Here is an 18,345-nt window from a genome sequence, read left to right as displayed (position 1 = left end):
GGGGTGGCAAAATCGCGTTACGTCCTCGTCGGTGGATGTTGCGTGCGCGCGGGACATCCAGGGAGCATGAGGCAGGAAGAAGGTGCTGTTCCAGCGGTCGGAGAACGCGAGAGATCACGAGCCGCGACTCGTGACGGTTGGTCGACGACGGCCGCGGCTGCCGGCGGCGGGAGGGGAGGTAGTCGGAGGGCGCGCGATCAGAAGTTAGGCACCGGGAAGGTGCGAGAGCCGGGAATAGCCTGGGAATTGGGGGTCGCGGAGTGCGGAGTATGCGAGGAATGTAGCACCGAATTCAATCGCTATGTCGATGCGAACAGGGTCGCAAGAGAGCGGCAGAGCCGTGTGCCGCGCTGTTTGCCGCGCGGGACCGCCCGCTCGATAAACCATCTACCAAGGACGCACGCGACCGAGTCGGTCGACGCGGCCGCTCGACTTTCTGCCGTCCGATACGCTCCTGCTGTGCCGTGATTAACTAAGGTTTAATCAGCTTTACAAGCTAAACTTCTTTTGTCCCGCATGCACATGCATGATAATCCGCGGCTATCGCGTCACGCTGCCCGCCGCCGCGAAACAGTCGGACGCGTCGGGATATCGGTCGACCCGCGAACCGAATCCCGCGATAATGCCGCCGTTGAACGGAGTACACTTCGCCGGTTCTAGTTCCCTACCTTTGCTGCAGAACATCGCTTCGACGTTCGCGGCATCTCCGCCGCGCGTTCAACTTCTACAGCTTCATGCTGCCTTGGTCGATTCGATCGCGGCGCGTTGGTTCGATGGGGAAACAATCTTCGACCACTCGTGGCGGAACTCTTTGAAACGTCTTTCGTTCCTCAGGCGAAGACGAAGATCGATTTTTTTTATACTTTTGTATTTTTAATTTTGCAATCATATTACAGAGATTTGTCCCTTTATGTTGAATGCGCGATTGTAGTCTGAAAAGAATCATTTTTAATTTGAAAATTATATTGCAAAGATGTAGTTTGTTTTTAACAGTAAATAATTTAGTTTCTACGTCGATGCCAGAGAAGCTAAGTCACTTAAAATTGTTTTTCATTTTTTAATCACTTTAACAAGCTGAAATCAACGTATCAACCATTTATCGATTCGTCTAATCTTTCTTCTTCTTTTTGAAGTGGCGCCAACCAATGCGTCCGACAAGTGCATATAACCCGCGATCCAGTAATCAAATGACCACCTTCCTTCGAGCACTTGAAATAAAGCATCGATATCACAGGAACTGTCGGTGTCGGCGGTTGCGAATCGATCGCCGACGACCCTGAGAACTCGGGAGATAGTAGGCGAGAGGACAGGTAGCGGAAGAAGCGGAGCTTCTTCGAGGCTTCTTTGGCTCCCCAGACGGTGGGCGACCAGAGGGGTTTCGCAGCCGGTCCCATAGTTTCGCGCGGAATTCCGAAACGCGAGGAGGAACGGGTCGAAACGTTTATTAAGGATCCTCGTAATAACGCGTTCAAGAACGAACAGGTCTGCCCCGGTCGGCCGGTTGCACGCACCGACACCGCACCGGCACCGACGTCGACCCCGAAGGAGCTCCGATGCCCTCGAGTAACCGAAGAACAACTTTCAGCGCAACGGCGAGCTGTTGCTCCACCGCCCCCGACTCATGGGAATATCCTCGAGGCGATACGGACTTTACAGTCCAGCGTTGATCGCGTCTCCCTTCTCTGCTTCCATTATCTCTCTCCTTCTTTCTCTCCCCCCCTCTCTCTCTCTCTTCTTCTGCTCTCCTTGTTCCTTCCGTTGCCCTACAATCGAATCGCCCCGCTCCACCTATGCGTCTCCTCGAGTCTTCGATAATCTCGGGCGAACGACGCGACGCGATTCCAGGACATCGAAATGGGAATCGCGAGGGCGGATTTGTTCACCACCGAGTGCCCAACATAGGATAATCGATGATGCGTACGTTGTATGTAGTTACGGTGCGATCATCGTATCATTGTTTCGTTTAATACTACGATTATCAGTTTTATTAATTTTATATATTATTTTATATAATAATTTTATATATTAAAAATAAATAATATTATATATTAATATTTAATTATATAAAAATAAATAATTTTATATATTATTTTATATAATATTTATTATATTGATATCCATTCTGTCTGTACGATTTTTCTTCTCTCGCATACTATGCACAAAATTGAAACAGAGCCTTTCCGATACTGTAATTCATCGACGAGAGAAAGTATTGATACAAAGACGCGTAAAGTATAAAAGCTTGAAACGAAACGAAATATTTAAATATAAAAGAAATTATATATTGAATGAATAAATAAGTACATGTATCAATGACGTCTTGTTGAAACCGATAGAAGTGAATCGGGTGCATCTGTTATCTCCTAATCGTACTAATTACGCCGACAGCTCCTGGATAGCTCCTGGAATGGAGTCTGTATCTACGCAGCTCGGCGTAGCTGCCTGCGTCGCAAATTACATACGTTATTTTCTCTTATAAAGTGAAGAAATCGTTGTAATTGCTTGTCAAAGACGTCCTGCCGCATTCATAAACGTTATTCATTTACGACCTGTTCTGTCACTACGTATGAACACCAGAGCCACCAAACTAGTCAAAATATGTGACCTTTTCTTTTACAATTCCTTATAAAAAAAGTTTCGATGAGCAACCTTTAAACATATATGCTTTATTCAGAGATATAACGCAACAAAAATTCTACAGAGAAAGTCTTCCCTTCGTGGCTCTCGGTGATGAAACAGACTCGACAACGATCTCACCGCCCTTAGCGGGTCCCACCCATGGAACAAACGTCGGCCCGTTCGTAAGTGCCAAACCGTCGTTTTTTTTTTTTTTTGCCAATAAACCGCCTGAAATCCCACGGCTCGTAACAACCGTTGTAACATGCTTTTACTTCGTAAAAATGATCACATCGGTTGAACGAAACGCGAGCTTCGAAGCTTCGAAGTTGAAGACATGTGGAGCGACGCTCCTCCCGCGGGTACCCGAGGTGGGGAGGTGGGAAGCGTGTAAGCGAAGTAGCCGACGCGCGGTAGCCGCGGGTAAACCGAGATATGCAAAAAGGAGTAGAAGAAGCGAGAGGAGTTGCGAGAAAACGATCGACGGACGACGGAAGAGAAGGGAATGCGGTAGACGGGCACGGTAGCGAATTGGTGGCCGGGACGGTGTCGAGAGGTTCGTATTCTGGAACCCGGATCGGGATCGAGTCCGGGATCGGGATCGGGATCGGGATCGGAGGCGGGGACCGTAGGAGAAGACGATCGGGAGAAGATGAGCGGCACGTATGCGAGGTATGCGGGTGAGAAACACCCGGGGCGGATGGTCGGCCGATCCGCCCACGTTTAAGCTACACGGTCCTCGGTAAGGGCCCGGGCCCAGGCCCTCGAATCGCCGTGGTAAAGACCGGCGTGGACTACCGCCGCCGTTCCAAGCTCCCTGGCATGGCGTCGTCGTAGGCGAGCGGCTGCGGGTTTCCGAGTCACACGGAGTTACTCGCGTCTCCTCCCGCCCCCCCCGCCGACCGTCTCCTCGTCTCTCGCATCCTCGTCCGTGTTTGCACCGTGCACGCGATTCGGAGAACCCGAGAGAGGATGATAGAACGAACGCCCCCGCGGGCACTCGTCATCGTCACGCGAACCGTTCTCCGCCGACCGAGCAGTTCCCCTTCCCAGGGAACAAGATCTCTCTCGTTTTCCGATAATCGCTCGCGCGAAATCTCCGGCGCGTCGCCGCGTCGAACGATACCCATCGCGAATGGAACAAAATTAACAAGAAAAGATGTCCCCGAAAGTTCGAATCCGTCGCGTAACTTGATTTATCAGTGTCCAATACGTACGATTGGTAAATAGACCGCGGACGTTTATGCAAAATGAAAAATTGTAAGATATGCGAGTCTGGTAACAATGTTTTTACCCTTGCAGTCATTTTAACCCGTTGCCATACTTTGACAGGTGATGTCGATTTCTAGCAATAGCTCGTAAAGCATAAATGTTATTCCGATTCTTTAAGTCGGAGTCAAAATCCGTTCTCTCATTGTCAATATTTAACCGTTCGAGTAAATGTCGGAACGCGAGAAAATACAAATGATCCTCCTCTTCTAAGAAATGATTATAATCAAAAATGTTCTGGTCAATGTAACGACGCGCAATAAGGTACACACGATGTCCTAAATCTGTCCACAATCATTCTTATCAAAAATGCATAAAATCTACGGACTCTGGATAAGCTAAAATAAACACTCCGGCCTGAAACGACCAGCAGTGGCCTCGTTCTAACCCTTTTTCACCTACATTTGAAAGTTATGTTTTTTTTTTTTGACGAAATGACCATGATCAAAATTCTATAAAGGACTGAGAATGTAACTTTTATGTATCTCGCATGATCAATGAATTGTTTAAGCAATAATATTTGGTTGGTAATGATATTGCATCCTTACTTGCGAACGCTTTTTGAGAAGATCAATTCTTGTCTGACTTTTTACAGAAAGCGAGCACTGTTCGCAGAACTCTCGATTTTTGCATATCCTTAGAATCAGTCGGTTTACTACTGCTTACACATGGACACGCGTCGGTATAAGAATGTAGGTGTAAAAAGATGAGCGTGAATGCACGGTTACGTGAGCGAGACAAGTCAGAGATAAACGGAAGATGAACAGGCGCCGCGCGATATCTACAGCGAGCGGATATCGAATCAGTGCGCGCATCGCTTCTTCGTTGCCTAAACGGAGCACATTTGCGTGTTACTGGTAAGTAAATTATAGATCACCCTCGATGACCCATCATTTACAGAACTCTGGAGAACTCTAAGTTCTGCTCCGACGAAGAATTTCACGGTTTAGGGCGTAGCCGGGTGGAGACGCGTGCCGTAAGCTGAAAGCCGTAACGCAGCCGATGCCTGCGTGCTCAAACAACTTCCGGTTTCCGACTCGGCCGGCTCGCGCATTCACGCCGGCCCTCGATAGAGCCCCGGTCCACCTGTCGCGACGTCGCTTGTCTCTGAAATTTCCTCGTTCGAACGCGCGCCGGTTGCCCGGCCGCTGTCGAAATTTGCACCTGACGCGAGGCGCAGCCCCTTCGCTGAGATCGCCCGCCGATAAACAGGCTAATGGTTGCGAATCGAGACCGGTTCCTTTCGACGACCATGGACGGTCGCGTCCTCGGAAACGCTCGATTTCGTCCAACTTTTCTTTTCGATCCACGACGATCGGTCAGACTTATCCCCGGGCTAGTTCAGCACGCATGTTCGCGACCAGAGATCAAGAGCCACCCTTGTCGGATCAGATTAGTAGATGTCCAACAGTAACCCGCTTAACACTTCAAATAACATAACATGCTCAACGCTACATTTACCGGGTGTTAAAAGCAACTGTTTCGCATTAGCTTATAAAAGTAACAATAAGACGTTTAGTCTGCTTATGAATCAGTGCTATTGTAATATTTGTAACACTTATTTAAATCAATGACCCATAAATGTACCTCGACGAATAAGTGTAATATATTTAACTCTTAGCAGTTGGAGGATACAAAGTTGAATTGGCATGAAATCGTTGAGAAATAGGAAAAAATATACTGTTTGTCAAACAATAATCTATTGTCGTCGTATCAACGCCATCCAAGCGCACACTGTTTCTTTTTAATAAAAAGATGCGCTCCGAAGTAGAAGACCTCCTTTAAGTACAGTACTTCTGACCGCAATCGCGGCAGAGGGGCGTTGCCTAAAAGAACTGTGGCAAGATTGCACAGGACATGAAGAAACGCGGCGTGGCTGCGGCTAGAAAAGCCATACTTGCGCAACGGGTGTTAGACGTCGGTTTAGAATCCCAGGTTTCGACTGCAGCTACTCATTGTTACGCACCTGACGCGAGAATATCCGACTCACGGACGGATCGCGATCACCTGCTTGCTCGCGGTGTGCGAATTTAAAGCGCTTCCCGTTCGCGACGAGCCGCTCGGTGAAACACATGGCATTCAAAGCCGTAGGTATCCTCTTACTCCTATATTTCATAAATTCTTTCGCCTGAAACGGCGTCGTCCATCGCGTTGGCAAACGAACGAAAGCGATAGCGGGATCGGATCGACTGAGAAACGACAGTTAGAGAGAGAGAGACAGAGAGAGAGAGAGAGAGAGAAAGAGAGGAGAAACGATGCGCCACAGCCGCGCGATTCGTGAAACGAGAAGAAACGAGAAGCTCGAATCTCGCAGTCACGCTGGCGCCGCTCGGCCCGGTAACTTTATATCGATTCGGAGTCACGACTGTCCCAGCTCGGCTATACTCGAGCAGATACCGCCTGGTTAGTCGAGCACCGGACGACCAGAGCACGGATGTATTTATACGACGCGCGAGAGGAGGGTGTACATCTGTTTCCATCCGGGCACGTGTCCGTCACGAAATTAGAATGTTCCGAGGGAAGTGAAGAAAACGAGACGAAACCGTCCAAATCGAGCCTAGACCCAGAGACTGCCGCCCTGGTGTTTCGTTTCGATCAAATGAGGCGTAATCATAAAAGCCTGGCCAGAGTCGAGAGTCGGAAGATCTTTCCACTTGTTCGGCTCGAAGAAAGCGTCCCGGATGGGTGGCGACTAAACTTTCCTAGATTTCCGCAGGGACAGTGGATCTGAAAAGCAATCGCGAGCGAGTCCAAGCCATCGCCGAGCATCGGCCTGCGTATGCGGCAGCTTTGAATGTGCATGTGGCGCCAGATGTCGCGTCTCGTAATCTTTAGACCAAACTTTGCGCTCCCCGCCGCTGCTGCGTGCACACACGTTCTCATCCGCCTCTCGTTCTCCCCCTCGATCAAACCGTCTCTCTCGCTCTCTCCTAAGCTCTCCCGTCTCCCTTTCTCCGTGTTTCGCGCACTGACAAGCATTCGAGAACGCGGTAAGTGCCACAGCCATTCCATGCCAACCATTCGTATCGTGTTTCATAGTGGCAACAATAAGGGTAACGCTGGCTCGCGAATTCTGTCGCCGGTTTGTTCTTATAGCTCGACGTGCCGCGCGCGGCTTGTTCCCTGCCGGGCCGATTCCGGCGAGGAACAAGAAAAAAAAAATAGGAACGAGGACGGGACAACGGGACGTCGTCGTCGTCGTCGTCGGCCGACGACGACAACAGAAGACAAGACGAGCGAATCGAATCGAAACGGAACGAAAAGCGGAGGGTCGACTGTGCAATTATGCGAACGGGGGTACAGGTAAAAGATCTCGGCGCAAGGTTCTCGGAACCGGAGGGTATCGGTTACACTGCGAACAATGACTCTGCTGGCCGTATTTGGGGTATCGGTGACACCCTATACAATTCCTTTACCACCTGGGTCATCGAACCGTCGCCGTTCGGACACGGCCATTATTACCTCGAGTACCTCGACACCTGGCCGTGTCGTTGTGTCCTAAGCAAGCCGGCAACGTAGGGTAGTGGAGCCCGGTTACCGTCGGCTGACCAATTGCTGTACCTTTGGTTTGTTTTCGGGCATAATTCAGTTTAGATTTATCGTACAAGACACGCTTACCCCTAGCAATCAAGTGATGGCTCTATGACACCAATAAAAATTACCGTGTATATAAATAATTTTAATATCTTTAATATCCTCTACCTGCTTTCTATAGAGTAGATTATATAAAAAGTAAATACTACAGATCTGAGAAACTATTTTAGATTTCGAGTTAAAATGGCTCCGATTGCAAAAAGGTTAAAAGTTTTACTCGGAAATATACGAAATAAAAGAGTCTAATTTATTTAATATATTTTATTCATAATAATCACCCCACCGGATTCACGACCCTATCGCCTCTGTCGACTAATTTCCGGGGCGTCGATATCGACTCGTATCGATCTTTGGCAGATTGATCGTGCGGGATATTTCTCGCAGAAACGGCTCCGATGACTCGTTGTCGATCGTCCAACGTGAGCCGGAGGAGCAAACGGTTGTTGGAGGTCAGGGGTTATGGGGGCGAGGTAGAATAAAGAACAAAAAGATCTCGGCAGGTGAGGGACCGAGAGCTTCTTTCCTTACGGCCTCGCATAAATCAGACCTGCGGCGAAAGCGAGAGAGGACTCCTTACGATTGCACGCTCCCGCAGCACCCGCACCACTCTTGCCATTCGTAAATTTTCCTCGTCGAACAATACGGTCTTGATGCGACCGGGGCTATAAAGGGTCGACTCTCGCCGAGCTTTGTAACCGATACCCTAAACCTATTCGTATTTTACCGTACACCTGTCCGAGTCTCGTCTTCGGCAGGTTCGTCCCGACCGAAACTGATCCTGTCTTTCCGTGACCACGGGGTATCTTTCCATCGACGAATCGTTGACGCTCCGAGGCGACCACTTTCGCCTTTTCACAGGATCGTTCGGGAATAAAGATCACGACATTGTACGGACATCGGGGATACACGTGTAGGCGTGTGCAGGTGTAATTAACTCTTCCGCGCCGGGAAGCTTGATCCTATGTGGATTTCAAGGTGTTTAGGTCAGAGTCACGCGAGCGTCGAAAAAGCGAACGTTTCCTGTTTGTCTAGTTAAAAGGCAGGACGAATGTGTTGCTCGTTTTCCATCACTCGAAGAAGAAGAAACCACGAACGTCCGTTTACCCCTTGCACTACGATTCCTTTCATTGCTGCGTTGATTAGCATTTATTTATTCTTGATATTTTCCTTAAAAGAGCCAGACAATTTTTGCTTCTTTTATTATCTGCATGCCCTTTCGTTTCTAGACTTTGATAACAGAAGAATTTATTTTTATTTGGATATAGAGTAAATATATAATATTAATATTTATTAGATCCTGCACGAAATCTGTATCACGAGTCTGACTCGTTATTATAGAGCAAGGGGTTAATTTGACTCTGGCCTTAGCTGAATATGAGAAACGTTTGTTTATGATATTGAAAATGTTTTGAAACTAGTTTTATAAATTACTCGAATTATTTAGATTATTCAGGTTGCGTCATCGTGTTTTGTTTAAATTGAATCGATCATCACGAAAGCGTTGAAGCTAATAGATTTATTGTCCGTAGAAATTCAATAATAGTAATTACGCGCGTAAAAACCTGAACTCGAGTGTCGAGGTTTTGGGATCGTAGGACTAGGATAGAGTGGTCAAAGTTTGGTGACGATGTATAGTTAGGTTAACTGTCGGGTACGATGCAGCAAGGAACGAGGTCGAGGATGTGGCAGAGTTTGCGGACGAGTAATGGTCAAGGGTGAAATCAGGGAAGATTCGGGATGTTCGAATTAGGTGGAAAACAGAAAGCCGGTGGTCCGCAATTCTGACATGGAATTTCATTTGAATGACGTTGGTATGCGGCACTTGCACGGAACCAGAAGTCGACGATCCAAGCGGCTTTTCTCTTCTAGGGTCGAGAACTCGAGGCCCTTCGCCGTTGTTTATGTATAACTAAGAGATATATAAGAACACATATTTCTGTTCGAAATAAAAATTATTTACATTTGTTGCAAGAATCAGAAATCACTTAGGACCCCTCCATTTTCATAAACGCTTTGACAAGCACGTTGATCATATATGGTCGACCAAAATTTATTTAACAAAGTTGGAATTCAATTTTGAATTTAGTGTATTAAATAAATCAAAATCATTTTGTATCTCGAATCTTCTAGGTATGCTATAACAATAGAGACAACAATAATTATTATAGAAATTATATCTTATACACTTGAATCTCGTAGAGTGTTGCAGATTTAATTTTTATAATAAATGTTACAATATGAAATAGGTTGTCGTGAAATTTTTATAGGCATTCCTAACCCTCGCGATAGATCGCAAGCAATGCATCGATACTCGACAATTATTTTGTTCTTTCACGTCTCAAAGATTACGCTTATGACGTTTTATCGCAAATATATAAGATCCATAGTCTATGTAGATCGTCTCATTGTCTCAGCTTCTCGGATTTTCCTCTTCAACTTCTCGTTCCGATGGCCGCTACGATCCCACACTTCCGAGTACACGACTCGTATCCGAAGCAATTTCGAAATCTCCATAATAAATTTTTAGCTTACAATCGGAGCCTCGCGTTTCCTTCAGCTGGAACATAACACGGGTTGCATCGCGGGAACGACGACGGAAAAAAAGTGAAAACGAGATTCGGGGGAACGGTGGCAAGAAGATAATTTACCGAAGAGGCAGGACTGAGTATGCACAGAGCGATAAAAAGATGGATAGACAGATAGAGAGAATGAGAGAGAGAGAGAGGGAGAGAGCGCACGCATAAGCTGGCGGGTGGAGGATACCGAGCGGTCCGAGCGGACGGATCGGCGGCGAAGGGTGCGGCGAAGGGTAGAGAAATAAAGGCAATGAATGATGCCGCGCGGCAGGTGCATCGTGGCGTGTTTAACGAGTGGCCCGGTCTCAGGCTCCGTGCACCTGTAACCCGTAACTTGGACCGAACGAGCCGGCTCGAAAGAGATCTCATCGTTCTCGCGGTCCTCGCCTTGAATCGCCTGAAATCGTCCCGAATCGACTGACATCGACTGGAAATGACTAGAGCTAGTATCTTTGCAGAATGTATATGAGATTATAAGATACCCGAGTACCCGATTATCCCTGAAACACCCGAGTAAAACGAAAATATTCCACTATCTTATAGATAAAGTCCTACAGCTAGCTACAAGTGCTCTTACTATCCTAATACTAATTCTTCATTTCCGTTGTTTATGTTATAATTAAAGTGCCTGCACGTGGATGAATGCACGAAAATTGCGAAATCTTCTTACATTAGAAATTATAATATTCTTTAAGAGACAAACAATAATTCCTTTTACTCCTTATTTAATTTCAATTCAATATAGTATTTTGAAATGATTAACAGTATTAAAGGATTACTTCTTGTAATCAATTTTTAGTCTCAAAACAATATTATAACTAGATCGCGGATTTTGTGCATTTATGGCAAAAGTGAACGGGTGCGATAAAAATTGTTGCAATAAATCAATACTTATTTGCTTCTTCTTTATTACAGTTGTGCTCGGAACATTTTTATTTTGCATAAAGCCCCTGTTTCTAGCCCCTTGCACGCAAGATGTGACTCGTGCTTGTGACAACTCTAAGAGTCCACTTGAATCGCTTCCGGTGGGCATAGCGAATCATCGACTAGCAACCGACTCTATGGAAAGCTCTAAGAAAAAAGCGGACTTTGGCGTCCGTTTTCCGCCGGTTGCTTTCAGTTTTGATCATTCCCGCGCTCCATTTTCAAGGTAATGGTAGAACCGAGAGATTAAGGAAACTGGTTCGACGGCCCGTACGCGCCTACATACGTTCCTGGCCGTGGAAGGCGGTAATCGGTGCGTGATATTTCAAGGACCGTAAGTCAGGAAGCTCCGAGATTCGGGAACGCGAGAAATAAACGGCGGCCGAACACAGGCGAGATGAAATACGAGCGCAGCACGGCTCTTTCTCGCGTCCCGTTCCCGATCGACCCACCTGTTGAGTTCCGTCGACGCTCTTTCCTTCTATTACCGCCACCGTAAGCCGCACAACACGTGAGCCGTAACCGCCGCCGCGCAACCCTTTTGCTCCCTCGTTTGTTCCATCGACAAGACGATTTCAGCATTCTACCCGGACAACGGTCGAACATATCACGGGTCCCGTTGAAAGGGTTCAAATCGCGACGAAGGTTTACGAGACGGATCACCGCGGTTTTCGTCGCTTTCATGGCATGTTCACTTGTAGGGCTGTTGTTGGTTTCCGGTGCAAACTGTGCCATTTTGGAAGTAGAGGTTAAGGAAAATCTGAGGCGGAGGGTAAAAGTCCTACGGACTTGGGAGAACTTGGTTTACCAAGTTAAAATTTTCGATTTGTTTTCTTTGTAAGAATCGACAGTTGGTGGACAATTATAGTAACGTTAAGATATTTTATTGTTAATACAACAATTTTTTGTATTGTCTTACCGTTCAATAAAATTCCTGAAAAGTGTTAACAATGTTCATGTTATGGTTGTTGAGAAAACGATTCTGAAAAATCATTAATATTTCAAAGTCCTAAACTAGTTCTTTCTCTTTAAGAGAACGAATCATAGGAAGTTATCACTGAAGAAGACAAAAGCTTCACACCAAAGAAGACAAAACTTGAAAAGTTAAAACTTAAGAAGATATCGTTATCTTCAGTTAGTGGATAGAGGATTTAATACATTGAAAATAAATAAAGACGCCGCTTAGGAAGACGTAAAAGCTCACGAATTTCTTCACGAGGAATTTCTCGTTGAAGGTGTAAGAATGTTTTTCTATAGGAACGCGATCGCGACCGCGATCGATGTCCGACTCGCTGGAGAGGCATCATTGCGTGGCAGCCGGGCAAGCGTGGGAGCGTCCGCGAGTCTCTCCTGGGGCTAAAACAGCTACAAATTACTACCGTAAACGCGTAATGCTAGCTTCCTACGGGCCAAAGCCCTTCGAAGCACGCGTATAAACCTTCTCCGAATTCCAAGGATGATCGAAAACGTTCCGACACCGACGCCGCCTCGAGCGTTCCCGCGTCTCCTCGTCGACGGTCGAGCCCTCGATCACGAACCACCTTGGAAAGCGAGATACGCTGCGGTTTTGCGGACGGAAGAAAGGAAACGCTCGCGGAAAGAGAGTACGAAAGCGCGCGTCGCGAACGAGCATTAACGATCCGCCCGTCGAAACGATCGTGGGAGCGTTCTGCCGGGGCCGATCCCGAGAGGGTTGCCGCCGAAACTTTTCCTCGGGAATTTGCGAAAGCGAGCACTTGGTCATCGAACTCGTCGAAACTCGTGGTTCGGGGCAGGCAACGGCGGGCAACGTGTGCAGCAGGAAGACTCGTTGTTTTTGACAACGGCAGGTGCGAAGAGGGTCGCGATCGCGCGAAATAATTCGGCCGTCTCGATGACACGCGCGTGTGTACGCATGCTCGGACGAGCACGCGAACACGCACACGCGAGCGTACTGGAGAACCTCGTCTTTCCACGTGCATTTCGATCGCGAGCGTCCACCTCTTAGACCCGGATGGGCAAAACGGCCCACCTGCCCGATCGGCGGACAAGCCGTGTCGCCTCTGGGACCGTAATCGCGAAAATATGCCCAACCTTGACTCGACGAGAAGAGAAACTCGCCTGATTAAGAAGGGGACGCTATCGGAAGAAACTCGGTCGCTGATCGACCGGACCGCGTTCTCTTTCCTTCGTCCCTCGACCTTTCCCTCAAGCCGCGCTACCGCATACCGTTTTTTTTCGAAACAATGGCCCACTGTTCAGAACTTTGGACGATTCGTTGGAGAATCCACGCTCCTGTCATTAGGCTGACAGATGTTCAATACTTTATCAAACATGCAAATTTCTAAATGGATGATCGGACGCAGCTGACGTATGTGTTATCTCTGTCTCATTTATTGCAAATGTTAATAATTTTCTAACAATTAGTTTTTTAAAGCATTTTGCTGTATAAGAACAGAAAGATTACATTTATTTAAGGCTCGATGCAACAGATCTCTCCAATGATTTTCTATGAAAGAACCTTTATACTTCGTAAACCGACAGTATGTGCTACAGCAGCTTCTTCCTCAATATTCGAAAAACTGCATTACGACCAACGGTATCGTCATTGGGATATGATAGCAGGACTGTTCGAAGTGTTCGAACCGATCGAACGTTCCGAGAAATTCTACTCGGGCGCAACCTCCGTCGCTCGGTCCCCTCCGGACTAGTTCGCACAGGCGGACGGCATTTTTAGCACGGGCGCGACATACGCAACGCACGCAACATACGCGCGTATCTAATCGACCCGCTTGGCAGCCGATGCTCCGATCCCACCCTCCTCTGCACTCGCGGTAATTGAAAGAGCGCCCTCCGCTCGTCGAGACACAGACGACAGAAGGCGACGAGTCGCCGCGCCGATGCTCTGGAACGATCGCGTTCCGAGATCACCCTCGCCAACAACCCAATTTCGTCTCGTCTGCTCTCGTTCGATACCTGCCGGACGCGCTGCGAGACTCGATCGATCGCCACGCTAATTATTCGATGGGAACGACGCAACAATGCCACACGTTCTTAGATTAACTCAATTATAATTACCTCACCGCACCACGTTAGGTATGGTGATGTAGGTTTCAATGATATAATTTTAGTCATATAGAGTTTCCTTTTTCTTCCTTCTGTATCCTAATTATTTATTTATGCTTATATATATGGATAAGGAATTCCTTGTTACAAACACAGGAGGACAAATCTTCGCGAACTATACAGGAGGTACATTAAAATATATTTAAGATACGTCAAGATAAATTGCTAATGCTCAAAAGTAGACGCAATAAAAGAATAAAAGAACGTAATATGTCTTACTTGGTACAAGTTAATTTTTAAGAAAGCAAACACGACACCGGTCATTTTGACCGACACGCTGAGTTTACTGTTAAGAATCGTTCGCTCGTGGTTAGAATGTGTAAACCTTCTCTGGTTAAGTGGGTTTGGATTAGGGTTAGGTGTCGGGTTAGGATCTCTGCTCCAAGATATCGACCAACGAGAGAGAAAGAGAGAGAGAAAAAGAGAGAGAGTTTGCGAACCCGAGTCGAACTAAACGAAAAGAGCAACGAGGGACTGCGCGGTCGAGGAGCAGGGAAGGGGTTCGAAAGATACGACGGGAACAGAGTGGACATATGGCGAGGCTTTAATAATCGAAGCTGACACTGACGCAGATGCGAACATAGTCGGCCGGGGCAGGCCATCAAATATTTAGAGATTACGAAGCTCGCGCATGTCGCGCGTCGCGTCCCGTCGCATCGAGACGAGTTGTATCGCCATGGCGTTGTTTACGCGCGGCGGTAAACACCGGGTGTACGCGGAGCCCGAAATCGGGAGACACGTCGACGAATCGGCGCGATTCGGCAATTAAATGGGTGCCGAGTAACGCGGTCGAGAACGACCGAGGCATAAGATTTATCGGCGCGACTGGGCCGGCGAACGAGGCAGCGGCAGGTGCGTGTGCCGCTAGTTACGACAGTGGGGAGACTGACAAATCGCAACGCCCTCGGAAAAGAGAAGATCCTTGCCAAACTTACCCGACAGGTTACTACCGCATGTCCGAGAGGCGGTCGAGAACCGACCACGATCGCCGAGCAACTAAAGCTAGTACCTTTACCAGGCTGTATGAAATACCTTGTACATATATCGGAGGACACGTCAGACAAAGGCAGAATCAAAACATAGAGTAAATATTCCGGTCGACGAGGTGTCTCGTCTGTAGACTACGGATTTGTATGCAAAATAAAAATTTTTTATACGACCTTTATTCCTGACGACTGATACGCTCAAAACATATAGCCATACACACACACGAACACACAGCCAGACAGACATATACGTACACCCATCTCGACGATCGTACCAGGTCAACATATTTTGCTTGCAACATTGAGGAATACTATTAATAATGTAACAGTTGTAAGTGGCGCAATTCAATTTCATATGCATAAAATCTGTCTTATAATATGGAAATACTGCGGGTCAGAAAATCTATTTTCGATTTAGAGCTAAAATGTCTTCGTGTGCAACGGGTCAATTTTTTTTATTTATAACTAAAATCTATCTTTAAATATACCCTCTTTCCTGTTTTTTATTTACCACTTGCGTTAATGCATTAGCAAGATCGGAAGGATGTCGTTATATACAATATTCATAATTTACTGATAATGGAGAAACATCTTTCCACCAATTTAATAAATAAAAATTAAATTACTATAACCGTTAGATTTAAGAAATCCGTTAAAAAGTCAATGAAATGTTTAATTTACAATTATTCACATTCTAAAGATAAAATTATAAGTTATTTATCCAATACATGTATTAGTTGCAATAAACGTTACACGACACTGGTTAAAAATCGGAATTAATGTCTTATCGTTCCTTTTGTAAACTAATATTGAGACACGATATTATCACCAACGCATCCACAGAATGCGTATAATACCCTACCCCGTAATGTGGTACTCTCTAAATTTAGTGTTAAACCTAAAAACAACCGCAGCTGTTAATTTCGATAATTAATTTCGCTTTTCCTTCGGCAGCAGCCACGGGCGACATGGGATCGAGAAATCGATCGACGAGGAAACTCCTAGCACGTGGGCCACCCTTGGGAATTTCCTTGGGATTTTTCGGCGCATCTGGTCGACACGCGTCCCTTAAAATCCAACGACCTGGCCCGGTCGCCTTTTCTCTTCGAATACACCCCTATCCGCGCATATGTTTCGCAGATACCGGACCGGCCTATTCTCGCTGGGGGTTCCCCAGTCCCTGCAATCGAGGACCGTGTCCTTGCCCTCCCCCATGTTCCTTCCTTCCTCTGTCCCTGCCACACAGCCGGGCAATTTTATCGGCCGGCGCGGCGTTTCCCGTTTGCGAGACTGGTCGATACCCACGCAGAAACTTTCCGAAAGAATCTAGATAAAAAGAGTTTGGCTCGATCGGCGTCGACCGCGTGGATTAGTCCGGCTTATATGTCTGAATCCGGATTGAAACGAAAAACGTCGATGTAACGTTCGTCCACGCCGATGCTATGCGAAAAACCGGAGATTGGTAAAATTAACCCGATTAATGATCATCGATTATAATTCGTTAGTTATTGTAACCGATCTACAATAATTTGTGATAACTGGAACGAGTTTCGCAAAAATTAGTATGAAAGAGAAGTTTCCTACACTAAGGGTATATGTACATTGTAAAAAGAGAATAATAACGCTATATCAGATATTGTTCATTTATAAGTTCTCTTGCAGTCTAATTATAAATGCTACGTTACGATCGCTAATCAGTGATCAGATTATTTTCCATCAAATTATTATAAATTTGTTATAGTGGCTAATGAGTTTTAAATTTCAATAATTAATTAGATTACTTTTTGGTCAACGAACCGGTGAGCGTGGCAGTTGYCGGCTGTTAAACGGGAATGGATTTCGATCGTAGTGAAATAGGCCTAAGGACAGTAACTTAGTTGAACCCTCTTAAGTGCCGAACAAAAGAGTCGCGTATACCTGAGCGAAAGTATAAACCTGATTGATGGTGTTTGGCAAASTTTACGAAGGGCATTACAAAAATTGCAAAAAGAAGAAGCAAAGATCGCTGGTTCAATGTCGAACAGCGTATTATTCTCTCTTAAATTTCACGAATTTAAGAGCGACGAATCTTGAAAAAAAGCCGAAGCCATAATAAAATTGATTGCTACTTAAAGTTTTGTTCAACGTTCGCTAGCGATTGTTTCAAACTAATTTTAACATCGTCTAATCGATGCACGAGTGAGAAAATGCAATTTCACATATGAAAAATGCGCTTTTATACAAACTGGGAGCACTATAAGTAAAATTGAAACAATTTAGAATTCCGATTTGAAAAGTCTTCGAGTGCAAAGAATTAAATACCATGGTAATCGGAACGAATATATTAATGGGTTAATCGCGTATGGAAATAAAGAAGAAAAGGAAGGAAGAAAGAAAGAAAGAATGAAAGAAAGAGCGGAGGGAGAAAAGAAGCATCTGGTAGCGGAAGTATAGACATGCACAGGCTTTTTGGAATTACAACGCAATGCGTAGTATTTGGCGGGATGTATGATTAGATCCGGGACGATAGCGATAAAGATCGCTTCCGACCGCTACCGTGCTTTTCGTTCGAATTGACACGGTACGCGCATCTAGCCGATAAAGGGTAACGATATTACGAAGCGCGGAAGCGACATGAAACATTCTTTGATAAAAGGAGGGTGGGTGCGAACGACTGGCTGGCATCTCGCACGGTGGTCGATTCATTTCCCGTAAGGCGAAGCTTCCTTGGGCTCTGGTCGCCGTGCGACAACACCTCGTGGCTACCGCTGCCTCCTCGAAATCGAGTCGAGAACGTTCAGACCGATGGTGGAGAGCGGTCGGAGAGGCGAAGGAAGGTAGGCAACGACCAAGAGGAAAGAAACCAGCGGACGGGACGGGACCGAATGGAATGGGATGGGTCGGGACGGGACGGGACGGGATACCTCGGAGAGAAACAAAGAGAGCAGAGAAGCGAAGAAGGATGGACTACTCTGGCTCCGGCTCCGGCTTCGGCCGCGACTCAGAGAAGCCGAGTCAAACTCTCGGCCGGCTGGCGCCGTTCTGTCGGCCCCCGCTGCCTCTTGCCGCCAACAATGCACGCCGCACACCTCTCCTCTCCTCTCTCCTCTTCTCGTCTCAGCTCTCTCGGTTCTCGGCCCGCACGCCAGCCTCCGTCTCTCCGCCGTCAACACCGACACCATCACCGACACTGACACCGACACCGACATCGGCACCGACACCGGCACCGACATCGACACCGACGCAAAGCAAGGGAGAGCGAGAGAGCGGGAGAGAAAAAGAGAGAGAGAGAGAGA

Source organism: Augochlora pura, chromosome 8 (genome assembly GCF_028453695.1).
Source record: "Augochlora pura isolate Apur16 chromosome 8, APUR_v2.2.1, whole genome shotgun sequence".
NCBI classification, from domain to species: domain Eukaryota; kingdom Metazoa; phylum Arthropoda; class Insecta; order Hymenoptera; family Halictidae; genus Augochlora; species Augochlora pura.
The sequence above is the reverse complement of the archived record's forward strand: the minus strand, read 5'-3'. Positions refer to the sequence as shown.